Below are 15,531 nucleotides of genomic sequence, written 5' to 3' on the forward strand. Positions count from 1 at the left end.
GCTGTCTTGGAACTTGTTGGCCTTGAACTCAGAGATCTGTCTACTCTGCCTCCCTAGTGCTAAGGGTAAAGGTATGAGTCACCATGCTTGGCTCTGAAGTCTCTTTTGTTTTAAATACTCACAGCAGTTCCCTTTTCCTGACTTGTCTGCCATATGGAAAAAACACAAGTGAAAGAGCCTTGCAAGTCAAGCTCACGTGGTTCAGAGGCAAGAAACCCTACCCCCCCTAGCAAGCATTAGACTGTTCTCCCAGTATCACATGGCCCTGCAGTTAAGAACACAAAAGAATGGGTCATAGACATAAATACATATATTTAGATATAGAGATACAAATCCATAAATACAAATTTTTCTACTCTAAGTGATTTAAATATAAACTGCTACTGAGTTAATGCTGATATTTGATATATAACATCTGGTTACCAAAAACTTGACTCGTTGAATGATCTTCCTAAAACACCAGCACAAGGCTGAACTTTCTCTGGGGGTAGTAGAGTGATGTTTCATCATGTGAGGGAACAAAAGATTGCTAAACTTTGAGCTTCGTGTATCGTCATGTTCAGATTGGTTACTGAAAGATGGATTAATTTTTTCTCCCCAGTAACCCATGGGCTATGGGAAGATATTCAAATGGACTTGCGTTTGAAAGCCAAAAATTTCAATGCAAAATTCCTTTGGTATTTTTTTCCCCCTTTCTTCTTCAGATAAGTAAAGTAAAGCCAAGTTCTTGATGCTGGAGGGGGAAAAATGCTAAGCATTATGACCTCACTTTTCATCAATATGCATATTGTCTTTTGCTTTTAAAAAGATCCTTCTGGTCAGGGTAGGTACTAAAAGCCCCTTGTCAACCATCTAATAACGCTGATAACTTTTATCCTCAATGAGAGTTCCTAGTCAGTTGTCGCCTGGTGTCAATTTTCTAGGCTAGACCGCCAGTTGTTGAGAACACAGAGTCCACTGGCTTTCATTCAGTCCTTCACATCTGGGTGGGGGAGGGGAAAACCGTTCCCCTTTTCTCGGGTCAGTGGATGGCTGCTTTTTATGTCCCGGACATAAGTTACTCAATAACTTTTGGCATGTCGACTGTATTCTCTAAGCACGTAGGCAATTTTGGTGTTTAAGGAACATGTTTGACACCAAATCAGAACTTGATAAGCCAGATCTCAGTTTTTCCAGACTCTAGGGATGGGTAAGCTCGGCTCTTTGCTCAGTTCACTGAATAGCTCAAAATTGTTTTTCACATGTCCCCGGGATTGGCCAAAACCAAATCTACTTTGCCAAACATTTTACTTAATTTAATAACAAAAAAAATCCCATCTGTATTTTAATGAAAATTTAATCCATATGCTTGATTCACTTTTTGCATTTAATCCATCAAAATATTTTGTAAGACTTATCTGGAATCCAAGAGGCTTTCTGTGTCGTTTTTATAAAAATGTGTTGGCATCGGACTCTCTTCCCCAGCATTTTTACTCTTCTCCCCCTAATAGGGAGATTCTGGTTTCCCAACCCCCATCTGACTTATACCTCAGAGTTCTTTCTGTGAGTCTCTTCACACCATCCTCTTGTGGGATCTCTAATCAAGATAGTCTCCATCTTCATATAAAAGATTCGGGGGACAGGGCATTTTAGCTTTGGTTCTAGGGAGAAGCCTACTGACCTTGACTCAAAGAGATCTTTAGTCTTCTATGTGCATGAAATGGCTGAACGAAGATCCATATTTACATATTTAGAGATGCATTTCATGTTGAAGGGAATAGAGGAGTAGTTAAAAGTATCCCATACATCTGATTTATAGAGGCAGGAACGAACAAACAAACCAACAAACAAAGGACCATCAACCATTTGAAAACAGCTGGCTCATTTCAACTTCTCCAGCACTTCAGGTGGACTTAAAACACAAGGGCTCTTTCCAGGCCCATTGTAAGTGCGGTGCATTGATCCTTTACTTTTCAGACTAACTTTGCTTTGCTTTGGGCAGCTGGCAATCCAGCAGTGGATGAAGAGAAAGGCGGGAGGAAGGGAGGGCCAGAAACGGAGGTTGGTCGCCTTGGCTGTGTTCCTCAGTGAGGTCATTGCTCTTCGGTGCTGCCCTGCTGGGTCTGTCCTAGTGCCAAGACCCAAGGAGCTTCAGATACTATTGATCTCCTTTTAGATCAAGACAGACTTGGCTGGAATGGATGGCGTGCTCTCTCTGAGTGATTAGGACATAGCATACTTTTCTCCCCACCCCCAGCCCTATCTCAGTCTTCTGGCTGAAGGTTCTTTTGTCTTTGGATTAATCTAGGGTTAATCTAAGTTTACTTACTTGCTGCAAGTCTGAGCTGGCAAGGTGGACATAATCTTCAAATCACACTGAAAAGCCTGCCTCCACCATCAGTGTGTGCTAATTTGTTTAACCTCTGTCTACATTGGACCCAGACCAACTCTGAGAAACTGGGCACAAGGCTTTAGTAGGATTAAATCAAAGATTAATTCTGCATCTGTGCTAAGATGTAATTCTTATTTTTATGCTGACTTGCTAGGAGGCTCCTCAGTGCTTTGTTTCTCTGAGACAGTAGAATGGAAGAATCTGGAAACATAAAAGGAACTTCCGAAGGCTGTTAAGGTGCTGTAGCTCCAATGATAACTGCACTCAAACTGTTTTTCGTGAGAACTTTTCTCTCAGACACTCATGGAGGGAGACCACCAATTCTTTGATAGTACATTTTGTACCTCCATAATGTGATAGTACATTTTGTACCTCCGCAAGGGTGATGTTGTGATTTAGAGAGTGGTGGTGGCCAGATAAGGAGAGGCCTTTGCTTCTTTCCCAAACTTAAGAAGTAAAAAGCAAAGACTGAAGATAGTTGTTGTGGGAGCTGCGGGCCTGCTTTCTGTCACCCAGCTCCTGGCTGCCTGGCTAGCTTATTCCCTGAAATAACAACACACAAATTGTATTCTTTTAAACACTGCTTGGCCCATTATATCCAGGCCTCTTCTAGGCTAATTCTCATGTATTAATTTAGCCCATTTCTAATAATCTGTGTAGCACTGAGGTGTGCTTATCAGGAAAGATTCAACATGTCTGACCTGGTGGCTTGCTTCATCGCGTCTGCCCGGGAGAGGGAAGCATGGCATCTGAGCTCACTTCCTCTTCCTCCCAGCATTCTGTTCTGTTTACTCCTCCCACCTATGTTTTAACCTATGAGGGCCAAGCAGTTTCTTTATTATAATTAACCAATGACCTTCCTCCTTCAGATAGTGCTCTTTTTATACTCTTCTGAGGCCCAGAAACAAACTCCAGTTTGACTATAAGTTTTCGTCATCCATCCCTTTTCCATCTCAATATCTCCATCCATATGAGGAAGCTGATCCTTGAGTTCCTTACAGCTCTTTTATTAGTCTAGCTTGCGACTTAATTCCTTCAAAAAAATAAGTGGTATGGGCAGTGCTATCTAGGCACACTGATTATTCCACACCTAAAATCTCCCTCTTCCAACCAGTGATCTATTCAAGCCAGGATGGAGGCACCTTTGCCACTTTGGCTCATACCAAAGTCTCCATTCTTGTAGTTAGTCAAAGAGTCTCCTAAACTTGCTACCACCAAAGAGGAACCCTGGGAACAGGGAAACCACATATGGAACTGTGCCTCCTCAGATGGAGTAGTTGCTATACTGGCAGGCACACCCTCCATTTCTCTCATTATTGACCTTCAGTTGCCAGGGAGACTGAGTACTCTGCTCTTTCTCACTTTGCCTACTTCACTTATTTGTTTTTGTTATTTCTTTACAGATAATAAACTTCAAATAGACTCCACCTTTCAAGGGAAAATATATAATAACCAGAAAAGACATGTTTATTAAGAAAAGAAAATCCCCAATGTTTCAAAATTATTGATCTTAATGTTCTAGTGATATTACCATTACTTGGCAGCACTTACTCAGGGAAAGGCAGGGCTCCCACTTGGGCCTGAAAAATGCTGAGCAAGTCACTTACAAAGCAATTTTAAAGTTATGGAAAGAAAGTATATGTACTGTATAATTCGAAGCCCAAGAAGGAGCTGTGGTAAGACAGTGTTCTGTTAAGAATTTTGAAGGCTGGGACCTGGAAATTGCTTAAGGAATAGAACATTCATGTCAAATAAATAAGTTATCATCGAGTGCTAAAAACATTTTAAATTTAGTAAAATTAAGAATAGCTTTATGTCAACATCACATTGTTTGAGGTTATGCCAGATTTTGCACCCAGGTAACTTATCTTTAATATTTTCGTTACTGGGAACTGGAGTACATGGTAGATGGAGGCTGCTCGTTCGTTTCTTGCTGCCCAGACCCAAAATAATCACACAGAAACTATATTATTTGCAATACTATTTGGCCAATACCTTAAGCATATTTCTAGCTAGCTCTTACATCTTAAATTAACTCATTTCTATTATTCTATATTTTACCACAAGGCTCATGGTTTGCTGGCAAGGTTCTGGCATGTCTGTCTCCGACTGTGCCTAATTTCTCTCAGCATTCAGCTTAGTTTTCCTGCCTAGCTCTATTCTGCCCTGCTTTAGGACCAAAACAGCTTTATTCATTAACAAAACACATTCATGGCATACAGAGGGGAATCCCACATCAGTCTACAATTATAGACTCTTAGAAATAGCAGTGAGCTTACTCTTGCTATTTAGATTGAAAAATTATGGAATGGCTTCTCACTGAAGATTACTTTACATTTTCCATCCTATGCTACGTCAATAAATCCCTTGCACTAAAGTAGGGCAATTTAATGTTGAATGACTCACTTTGGGAGGTGCCAAAGAAGGGAGTTTGAGTTTCCTCTTTGATATTACCAGTTATTATAAAGCATTTCCTCATATTCTGGAGTAAAATTTGATACACATTATTTGAAAATAATATTCTCAGGGATCAGCTCACAGATTTTTGTCTTTGTTGGATAAAGAAAAACATCATATGTTGGAGAAAGATTAAGCCATATGAATTAGAGAAATTCTGAGACTTCATATATAGCATAAAAACTGAAAAACGGATCACAAAGTAATGGGTTTGACCTACTAAGTTAGTGTTGCATACTTTGCTGTGGATACCATTCAATATCAGCATCAGGCAGAAATACTTGCCATCTTTTATTTAAAAAGTTACTCTGATCACTCTGTCTTTAATGAAATGGAACACCTCAGATGGAAACACAGAATGGTGGGCTTTCTGCCCTCTCATACTTCAGGAAGAGTGTGTATGTGTGTGTGTGTGTGTGTGTGTGTGTGTGTGTGAACAGTCTTCACTCATTCTATCAACACTGCAGCCAGAATCTGAGTCCCATTGCTGAGCACCATCTGTTCTTCATAGAGAAGCCAGTGTGTGGGCTTTATCCAGGTGAGACATCTTTACTCACGGACCAGATTCAGCCCTCACCGCCAATCAGTTGGCATGTCATGACTGCTAGTCAAGTGCCCTTTTGTCAACTCCCTTCACACAACTGACAATGAGAAAAAAATAAGCAAATGAAGACTTTCTCCTTCAGCATGGATTTTCAGTGATAAAGTTTTAAAATACTCATCTAAAATATTAAAGACTATTCATAACCTTTTCAAGAGTAACTCTATACTATAGCAGGCAAAGTTTCCTATATGTAGCTAATACAAATACACACTGATGTGGGAATAATGCTATTGTACCCTGTAAAGATTTGTCACTTATATTGATTTTAATAAAATGCTGATTGGTCAGGAGCCAGGCAGAAAGTATAGGTGGGGCTACCAGACTAGGAAAATTCTGAGAAGATAAAAGGCTCAGTCTGCAGTCACCAGCCAGATACAAAAGAAGCAAAATGGAAATGCCTACTGAGTATGATACCAAGTCATGTGGCTAAACATAGACAACAATTATGGGCTAATTTAAGTTATAAGAGCTAGTTAATAATAAGCCTGCACTAATAGGCCAGTTTATAATTAATATAAGTTTCTGTGTGTTTCTTTGGGACTGAATGGCTGTGAGAAAAGGCAGGACAGAAACTTACTTCTATACACCCATGCACACGTGCACACACACACACACACACACACACACACACACAATTTCTTCATTCCCTATGTTTCTGCCATCCATTTTCTCAATGAGATCTTTAATGCACAGCTTTATATCTACATCCTAGAGCTACATATGTAGGTCGAAACTTTATAGTTCAGTCACTTAATGTGTACATGCCTTAAATATCAGATTCTTGAGTTCCAGAAAAAAGAACATAGTTCAGGGATGCTATTTTGAGGCTTGTGTTTGATATTTATGAATAACCTGGCTCTCAGGCTAGCACACAGATTTAACTAGTGAGCATTGCAGCTTCTGGTTACATCTCCAGCTACCCACAGGAAAACACCCAAACGTCACCTTCCTAGGAAGCCTCCCTAAGTCCCCGAGTCAGAATTTTCTCTTTTCTCAAATTATTTCCTATACAGTTTTATGAAAATGGCCTATGCGCACTGGAAAAATAGTTAAGCAATTCACACTATTTAGAAAGACTGTTTCACAGTGAATGTTTTGACATACATCTTTATGGTTATTAATGTCACACGCATATAGCATTAGTTGTATATCTCAGTCCTCCTCTATGTTATAGCAAGCTTTATATTTTATTCTTTAGCATTTTAATTTTTGCAGCAACTTTTTTCTGCATAGCACTCTAAGTTTCCCTCAATTTAACAAAATCTTTCCCCTTTTTACTTCATGATCTTCTTGGAGAAGACTGCTCAATAGTAGTTATTAAGCGTCGCACCATTGCAAACAGAAAATTGAATTTATACCTCATCAAACCCCACTTTCTCCATGCCAGCTTCCCAAAGAATGTTTCAATTGAATTGATAATCTTTTCTGTCTTGTGACACAGGAAGCAACTTGACGAGCTGAACTGTGTTTCCAAGGCCAAGGCCCTGCACACCAGGCATGCCATAAATGCTTCTCACAGGGGCTGAAATGGAAGATGTAGAACAAGAAACCCAACCCATGTTTTCTGTCACGCTCACAGTTTAGACGCCTCGTGTTGCAAGTGTACTGATATCAGCCAGCATAACACAGACATGAACCTTCTAAGAAAATCTCCCCGAGCTTCTTAGAAACTGAGAGGGAGACAAACAACACATGGGGGAGATAAAATTAGAGTCGGGAGGCCTGGGAGCACAGGTGCTTGTTTGTATTTTGTCAGTGTGCGCATGGCAGTTCTGTTTGTCAACTCTCCTGAGAATGAACCAGGCATGACTGAAAACATTTGAGTGACATCAAAACCACACATTGCCATGAAGCTCTCATTGCAAGGAGCTAGTTTCTTTTCTTCTTCTTTCAATGTAGTCACATTAGAAAAATAGTACTCATTTTTTAACTAAGTTATCATATCTGAGACTGTTGTCCAAAACATTTCCAGCCAATAAACCCCAAAACACTGTATGTGTCTTGCTCTCTAGTCTCCTGCTATAAAGCATTGGTGTGAGTGGGTCATTCTTATAACTGAATTGTTTTCAATTTTTTCATTATTTTCATAGTCTTTCTTTTTTTAAAAAAATGAATATTATAAAATGTTTTAATACATACCTTGCTATTGACCAGTGGCTTATACTAAGATTCTTACTTTTTTCTTTTTTTATTGATTTTTATTGAGCTATATATTTTTTATGCTCCCCTGCATATGTCTCCCCTCCCCTTCAACCTTCTTTCATGATCCCCATGCTCCAAATTTACTGGGGAGATCTTGTCTTTTTCTACTTCCCATGTACATTAGATCCATGTATGTCTCTCTTAGGGTCTTTCTTCATTGTTGTCTAGGTTCTCTGGGATTGTGATTTGTATACTGGTTTTCTTTGCTTTATGTTTAAAAACCACTTATGAGTGAGTACATGTGATAATTGTCTTTCTGTGTGTAGGTTACCTCACTCAATATGATGTTTTCTAGCTCCATCCATTTGCCCACAAATTTCAAGATGTCATTATTTTTTTTCTGCCGTTTAGTATTCCATTGTATAAATGTACCACATTTTTATAATCCATTCTTTGGTTGAAAGGCATTTAGGTTGTTTCCAGGTTCTAGCTATGACAAACAATGATGATATGAACATAGTTGAGAATGTCCTTGTGGCACGATTGAGCATCCTTTGGACATATACCCAAAAGTGGTATTACTGGGTCTTGAGGAAGGTTTTTTTTTTTCTAATGTTCTGAGAAATCACCATACTGATATACAAAGTGGCTGTATCAGCTTGCATTCCCACCAGCAATGCAATAGTTTTCCCTTTCCCCGCAACCTCTCCAGCATAAGTTGTCATCAGTGTTTTTGATCTTGGCCATTCTTATAGGTGTAAGATAGAATCTCCAAGTTGTTTTGATTTGCATTTCTCTGATGACTAAGGATATTGAACATTTCCTCAAGTGTCTTTCAGCCATCTTATATTCCTCTGTTGAGAGTTCTCTGTTGAGGTCTGTACTCCATTTTTTTTATTGGATTATGTGATCTTTTGGTATCCAATTTCTTGAGTTCTTTGTATATTTTGGAGATCAGACCTCTGTCTGATGTAGGGTTGGTGAAGATCTTTTTCCATTCTGTAGGCTGTAGTTTTGTCTTGTTGACCGTGACCTTTGCTTCGCAGAAGCTTTTCAGTTTCAGGATGTCCCATTTATTAATTGTTTCTCTCAGTGTCTGTGCTACTGGGGTTATATTTAGGAAGTGGTCTCCTGTGCTAATGTGTTCAAGTGGGCTTCCTACTTTTTCTTCTATCAGGTTCAGCGTGGCTGGCTTTATGTTGAGGTCTTTGATCCATTTGGACTTGAGTTTTGTGCATGTATTTTCATAATCTTTCAATAGTGTGGAAACATTACCCACATTCTAAGAACCATGATAATTCTAATTAAACTACAAACACTACTTAACTCCACTGGCTGCCTGTCAGGTGCTGAACCTTGTGCTAAACACTATTTGTAAATTTTCTATTAACTCCTATACAGCCCTAGCAATGTGGATCAATAATGAAGAGCTACATAGCTTATCTTTCTTAGGGTTACTATTGCTATGATGAGACATTGTAACCCAAAATGATTATAATATTCTGTTGGGTTTTTTTCTGGTCCTTCTCCATCCCCATATATCAAGAATTGTCTTACTGAAGCAAGAGACATTTTCTCTGAGATATAGTTCATAATTATAAATTAACATTCAAGAGAAAGAAGCAGCCTGATCTAGTGGCACAGGCTTCCAATTTGCTGCTTATAAGGCTGAAGAAAGAGATTACAAGTTCAAGGCCTGCCTGGGCAGCTTAATGAGACCCTATCTCAAAATAGAAAGTAACCAAAAAGGTGGGGGAATATATGTAAGTGGTAGAGCCCGTACTTAACATATATGAGGCCAAGGTTTAATCCTGAGTACCATGCAGGGCGGGTGGAGAGGAAGGGAAGACATATCACTCTGCCATAATTGTCATTAAAAGTCAATAGTTGAAGCTGTCACTTGAACACTATTAGAGGAACATGCCTGGTGTAATAGGCTAAGGTAGACTGGCAGTATATGCCTATAATCACATCACTAGAGATGCTGGGGTTGTAAGTTCAAGGTTACCCTGGAAAACTCTGTTTCAAAACAAAGTTTACTAGACCTAATAGAAAAGTTTGAAAAAAGAAATTAAAGAGAAGATTGTAAAGTCAAGCTGGAGAGATAGATCAATAGTTCAGAGCATTGGCTGCTCTTGCCAAGGACCTGAGCTCAGTTCCCAGAATTCACATGACAGCTCATGAAGCTCTGTAAGTCTAGCTCCAGGAAATCCAAATTCCCTCTTCTGACCTCTGGGTGCACTGCATGCGCTCAGTATACTTAGCATGCAGTTGAAACACTCACACACATAAAATAAAAATAAATAAATCTTTGAAAAAAAGGTCATAAACTCATGAACCTTATATTCTTTTTTTCTTTTAAATGTGTTTTTTTTTAATTGATTCTTTGGGAATTCCACATCATGCACCCAATCTCACTCATTTACCAGTCCCTCTGTGATGTTGGAAGTCCTTCTTTCTGTCTATGTGTTACTTTTTTTTAGCTAATGAATAAAGAAGCTGCTTTGGCCTATGATAGGCCTGTGGTAGAATAGAGCTAGGTGGGGAAAACTAAACTGAATGCTGGGAGAAAGTAGGCAGGTAGAGAAGCCACGTAGTTGCCACAGGAGACAGACACTTCCACCAAAGCCTGCTGAAACTTTGCTGGTAAGTCACAACCTCATGTGAATCATCCTGCACTCTCAATCTCTCTCTCTCTCTCTCTCTCTCTCTCTCTCTCTGTGTGTGTGTGTGTGTGTGTGTGTGTGTGTGTGTGTGTGTGTGTGTGTCAGCAGAGCAAGGAAAGCACCAATGGAAAACCAGCAGGGAACAATTACCCCTAGGCTGGCCTTGTACATGCTATGTAGTTGAAGCTGGTCTGGAAGTCCTGATCCTACTGACCTTACCTCCTAAGTGCTTATACTATAGATAAATATCATCCTGCTTGGCTTAAAATTCTGCTTTTAAATCAGATCAGTATTTATAATGTTTCAAAATGTAATTTTTCCCCTCAAACAAAATATTAGTTTGAATGCAGTTGGTTTCATAGAGGGAATGCGATTGATTCTCATTAAAGCTGGGATATGTGGGTTTCTATGACCCTGCTCTCTGTATTTGGGCCACACAGATACTTCTCAGCTTTGCATGTGGAGTCTCAAGACCTCATTGTAGTTTTCAAACTACCATCAACCAACCCTCCCAACATAGAGGGGTATCAACATTCACCTGATCCCCAGATCCATCCTTTTCAACTGTTAGATGGGCAATGATAACAGGAAGAGGAAGCAATCCTTTTTATTTGCTATAATTTCCTTGAGAGCAATCTAGAAACCCAGCAGTGTTGGTCCTGTCTTGTTCTCTGCATTTAGCTAGTTTCTGGCAGCTTCCCAGCATTCTTTGGTGTTCCCTGGTTTACAGAAGGTCCACTGTAATACTCTTCAGCTTCACATGACCACCCATCTTATGTGTCTGTCTTCTATATCTGTCTTTGGATCTCCCCTTTTGTAAGACTACAACCATATTGGACTATGGTTTACTCTAATGATTTCATTTGAATTTGATTAGATCTCTAAGTATCTAGCCTTGAAACAAGGTCATGTTCTGATTGACTTGGTATTTGAGCTTCACTATACAAATTGGAGGGAGAACACAAATCAACCCATTACAGATAGATACCTTTTTTGATGAAGGAAACAAGTAAACCATGGTTTTCTTCACTGGCCAGTCATAAGGACTTTGAGAAACTTAATAAAGGGATATAAGGTCAAATTATGTCGTAGGGTTTAAGACTGACAGAAACATTTATTAAAAATTAGTTAAGTTTAGCCAGGCAGTGGTGGCACATGCTTTTAATCCCAGCACTCAGGAGGCAGAGCCAGGCAGATCTCTGCGAGTTCAAGGCCTACCTGGTCAATAAGAACTAGTTCCAGTACAGGCTCCAAAGCTACAGAGAAACCCTGTCTCAAAAAATAAAATTAAAAAAAAAAGTAGTTACGTTTTATACTTGGCTGTGGTCAGGTGTTCATGTCCATAATCCTAGGACATGGGAACCTGAGGCAGAAGAACCACAGTCTAAGACTGTCTCCAGACACCAGTGACTGGGGATGTGGTTCAGTGGTGGAGGGCTTGCGTAAAGTAAGCCTTTGCATTTACTCCTCTGCAGCACAAAAGCAAGCAACCAAAAACCAAATGCACAAAACATTAACATGGGCAGTTGGGCCCAACTGTTGAGCCCATTCCTGACCTCATTCTTTACTAGCCAAGTGACCTTGCATGAGTTAGGCCTTCTTTGTACTCAGTTTCCCCATTTGGAAAATGAGACTGTAAGAGCACACACCTCTTGAAACTGTTGAGAGTATCCAATGAGTTAGTAAATGTTGTCTAGACTCAGGCTCAAGGCAAGTCCTTTATTAAATTATAATATATATATTATGGGTACACGTCCTTGTGTGAGGAGACCCTGCAGTGCCTTTCCTATCTGAGGTGACTGTCTCTGTCTCCTTGACAAGGCCGGACTAATATCTGAGTTCAATAGAAATCAGAGCAGCCAAGGTCAACTTGCTCCATGGTCATCAGTTCTCAGAGTGAGAAAGTGACTTTGTCCAGCTCTGGAAAGAAGAGTTTCAGCCTCAGTTGATGGGGTGAGTCATGCTTTAGAACAGTCTAAGGGTGACATGGTATGACGTGACTGAGGTCTCATCCACATCAATTCTAAAAGTAACTGTCATGCTCAAGAAGTTTTCTCAGAAAGTTTGGGGGAGATTTAAAACATCTTTACCATCTAAGTGGCAAGTCTTGGTAGGTACTCTTTTAGTGTATTATCAAGTTTAATATTTTCTACAACAGGAACATTTTCTTCTGCTTAGTTTCTTTCCAACTTATAATTTTAATGATCACATAAAAATCTCTCAAGTGATGCATTGTAGTTATTTAACCATACCCTCATTGGACTTCCAGATAGGTTTTTTAAAAGTGTTAAGTTATAAATCTGTGATGAACAACTTCCTAACAAGATTTTCCCTTTCATATTTTAGATGACCTCTTTCAGAGAGTACCCACGGTAAAATGACTGGAGTAGAAAGTCATCACATTGTTCTGATAGTTCATTTATACTGCCAACCTGCTTTCCCAAGGGGCTGTGTCAATCATAGTCATGGCAGCTATAAAGCCAAATGTACATTGCTCTGCCATTCAGCCCGGGTATTATATATTTTTTGTTTTGATCTTTTCCCCCAATACAATGGTGTCTTTATTTTCGTGTACATTTTATTACTGACATCAACCTTATTTCTAGATGTTAAAATGTTTTTTTAGGGAGATGGGAACAAAATATGTTTTCTTATTATTTTTCTTGGTTTGTTGATGATGTGGGATTCCCCTCTGTATGCTGTAAATACCATTGGTTAGTAAAGAAATTGTCCTAGGCCTGTGCAAGACAGAATTTAGGTGGGCAGGGAAAACTAAACTGAATGCTGGGAGAAAGGAGGCTGAGTCAGAGAGAAACCATGTAGCCCTGTCAGAGACAGATGCCAGAACTTTACCCAGCAAGTGACAGCCTCGTGGTGATACACAGATTAATGGAGATGGGTTAGTTTAAGATATATGAGTTAGCCAGAAATATGCTTAAGCTATTGGCCAAAGAATATTGCAAATACTATCATTTCTGTGTGATTATTTCAGGGCTGAGCAGCTGGGAACAAACAAGTGGCCTCCCACTACACTGAGACAAATGTAGTAACTCTACTTTAAAAGTTTATTTTAATTCACTTAAAAATTAATCTTCTGTTTCTTGTGTGTGCTTTATATATGTGAATATTATATGCATATAATATAGTCTATGCAAGTATAGTGCATATAAGTATACTATAAGTATGCTTTTAGTCAGTGGCTTCTTTTATCTAAGTCTTTTTCTGTGTGCATCTCCGTGGGTGGCGTATGCATGTGTGTGTGTATTTATGTATGTATGTATGTATGTATGTATGTATGTATGTATTTATTTGTGTATGTATGTTCACATTTATCTGGATGTGCATGTGTCTGTGATGCAGAGGCCTGAGTTTGATGTCAGGCTCTCCTGTTTTGTTCTTTTGAAACAGAGTCCCTCAGTCCAACACAGAGGTTGCTAATAAGCCTAGTCTACCTAGCTTGTTCCTGGCCTTTCTTGTCTCTGTCCTCTAATGTCTACAACAACAGGTGGGCCACTACAGACACCTACTGTTCTGTGGATGCAGGGGGTCCTAACTCATAACCGCATAGCAAATGCTCCTCACTCCTGTTGCTTCTTTTAGTAAATCTATCTATCTATGTGTCTGTCTGTCTGTCTGTCTGTCTGTCTGTCTCTCTCATCTATCTATCTATGTATCTGTCTGTCTGTCTGTCTGTCTGTCTCTCTCTCTCTCTCTCTCTCTCTATCATCTATCTATCTACCTATCTATCCATCTATCTATCTATCTATCTATCTATCTATCTATCTATCTATCTATCATCTATTTGCTTATTTGTTGGCATCTGGGACTTAGTAATAAACCTGTTGGAGGAGATCTCCTCCATTATCCTGCAAAGGTTCAAGGGCAGAATAGAGGAATTCCTAGCAGAGGTCCAGTGTAGATTCAGAGCTAACAGGAGCACAGTTGATCAGATCTTCACTTTGAGGCAACTGGCAGAAATATAAGAAAAATTTGGAAAAGACTTATATATCTGTTACATTGACTCCAGGAGGCATTCAATAGCATTTAGAGGAAAGGATTTTTGGAAACAATGAGGTTCTATAGATGCCTAGAGAAAATCATAGTAATACTAGAAAATGCCTATAAAGATACCTTTGTATCAGTCAAAGTCTGTGGAGAACTAAATGATGAGTTTAAGACAATCGTAGGAGAGATGCAGGGATGCGTCCTCTCACCACTGCTCTTTAATCTGTTCCTGGAATTACTAACAGCAACAGCCCTGGAGGGTGAGGATATAGGCGTGCAGATGGGTGGGGTGAGAATCAATAACTTGTGTTTTGCCGATGATACAGCACTACTTGCTGAAAGTTCAAATGAGCTGCAGGCCACGGTGCTGGAAGTCAGCGAAAACCTTGGCATGAAAGTAAACATTGAGAAGACTGAGATACAACACATGGGAAGGGTGCACAAGGATTTTAACATTGTAATAAATAATAAGAACCTCAAGCAAACAGTCAGCTTTGTCTGTCTGGGAGGAAACCTCGGTTCAAAGAAGGGAACCATTTCAGACATCAAGAGGAGGATAGTGATAGTAAGGGCTGCATTCCAGGCACCAGGAAAGGTTTGGTCAGCAAAAAACACAATAAAGAAAAAGTACCAAGTATATGAGACACTCTCTTGAGCTGCCTTCTTTCTGAAACCTGGACAATGAAACGCTCCTCAGTACAGTGGCTGAATGTGTTTGAGATGACATGTCTCAGGAGGATTCTAGGTACCACACAAAGAGATAGGCTGCTCCATGCTGACATTAAGAAACATCTCCATCTACAGAAGGAAGTAAACTACAGGATACGGCAACAGCACTTGAGAGACATAGACCATGTTATGAAAATGAATGACAGCAGATACCTGAAGATAGCACTGCTTGGAGGAGTTCATGGGATAAGGCGAAGAGGAACCCCCCCCCCAAAAAAAAAAAAAACGTTGGATAGACAGCATAAGGGAAGACTGTGGAACCTTGGGTATGACAATAACACAAGCATCTAGGACTTCCCAGGATAGGAACAACTGGAGAACCATTATACACGGGCTGCCCATGCATGCTTAACCATTGCCAGGGCATAAATGATGATGATGATGAAATAGTAAATAAACCTGCTGACCTTTTTTTTAAATTTATTTATTTATTAAGGATTTCTGCCTCCTCCCCACCACCGCCTCCCATTTCCCTCCTCCTCCACCAATCAAGTCTTCCTCCCTCATCAGCTCGAAGAGCAATCAGGGTTCCCTGACCTGTGGGAAGTCCAAGGACC

Source organism: Microtus ochrogaster, unplaced genomic scaffold, assembly GCF_000317375.1.
Source record: "Microtus ochrogaster isolate Prairie Vole_2 unplaced genomic scaffold, MicOch1.0 UNK11, whole genome shotgun sequence".
Taxonomy (NCBI): domain Eukaryota; kingdom Metazoa; phylum Chordata; class Mammalia; order Rodentia; family Cricetidae; genus Microtus; species Microtus ochrogaster.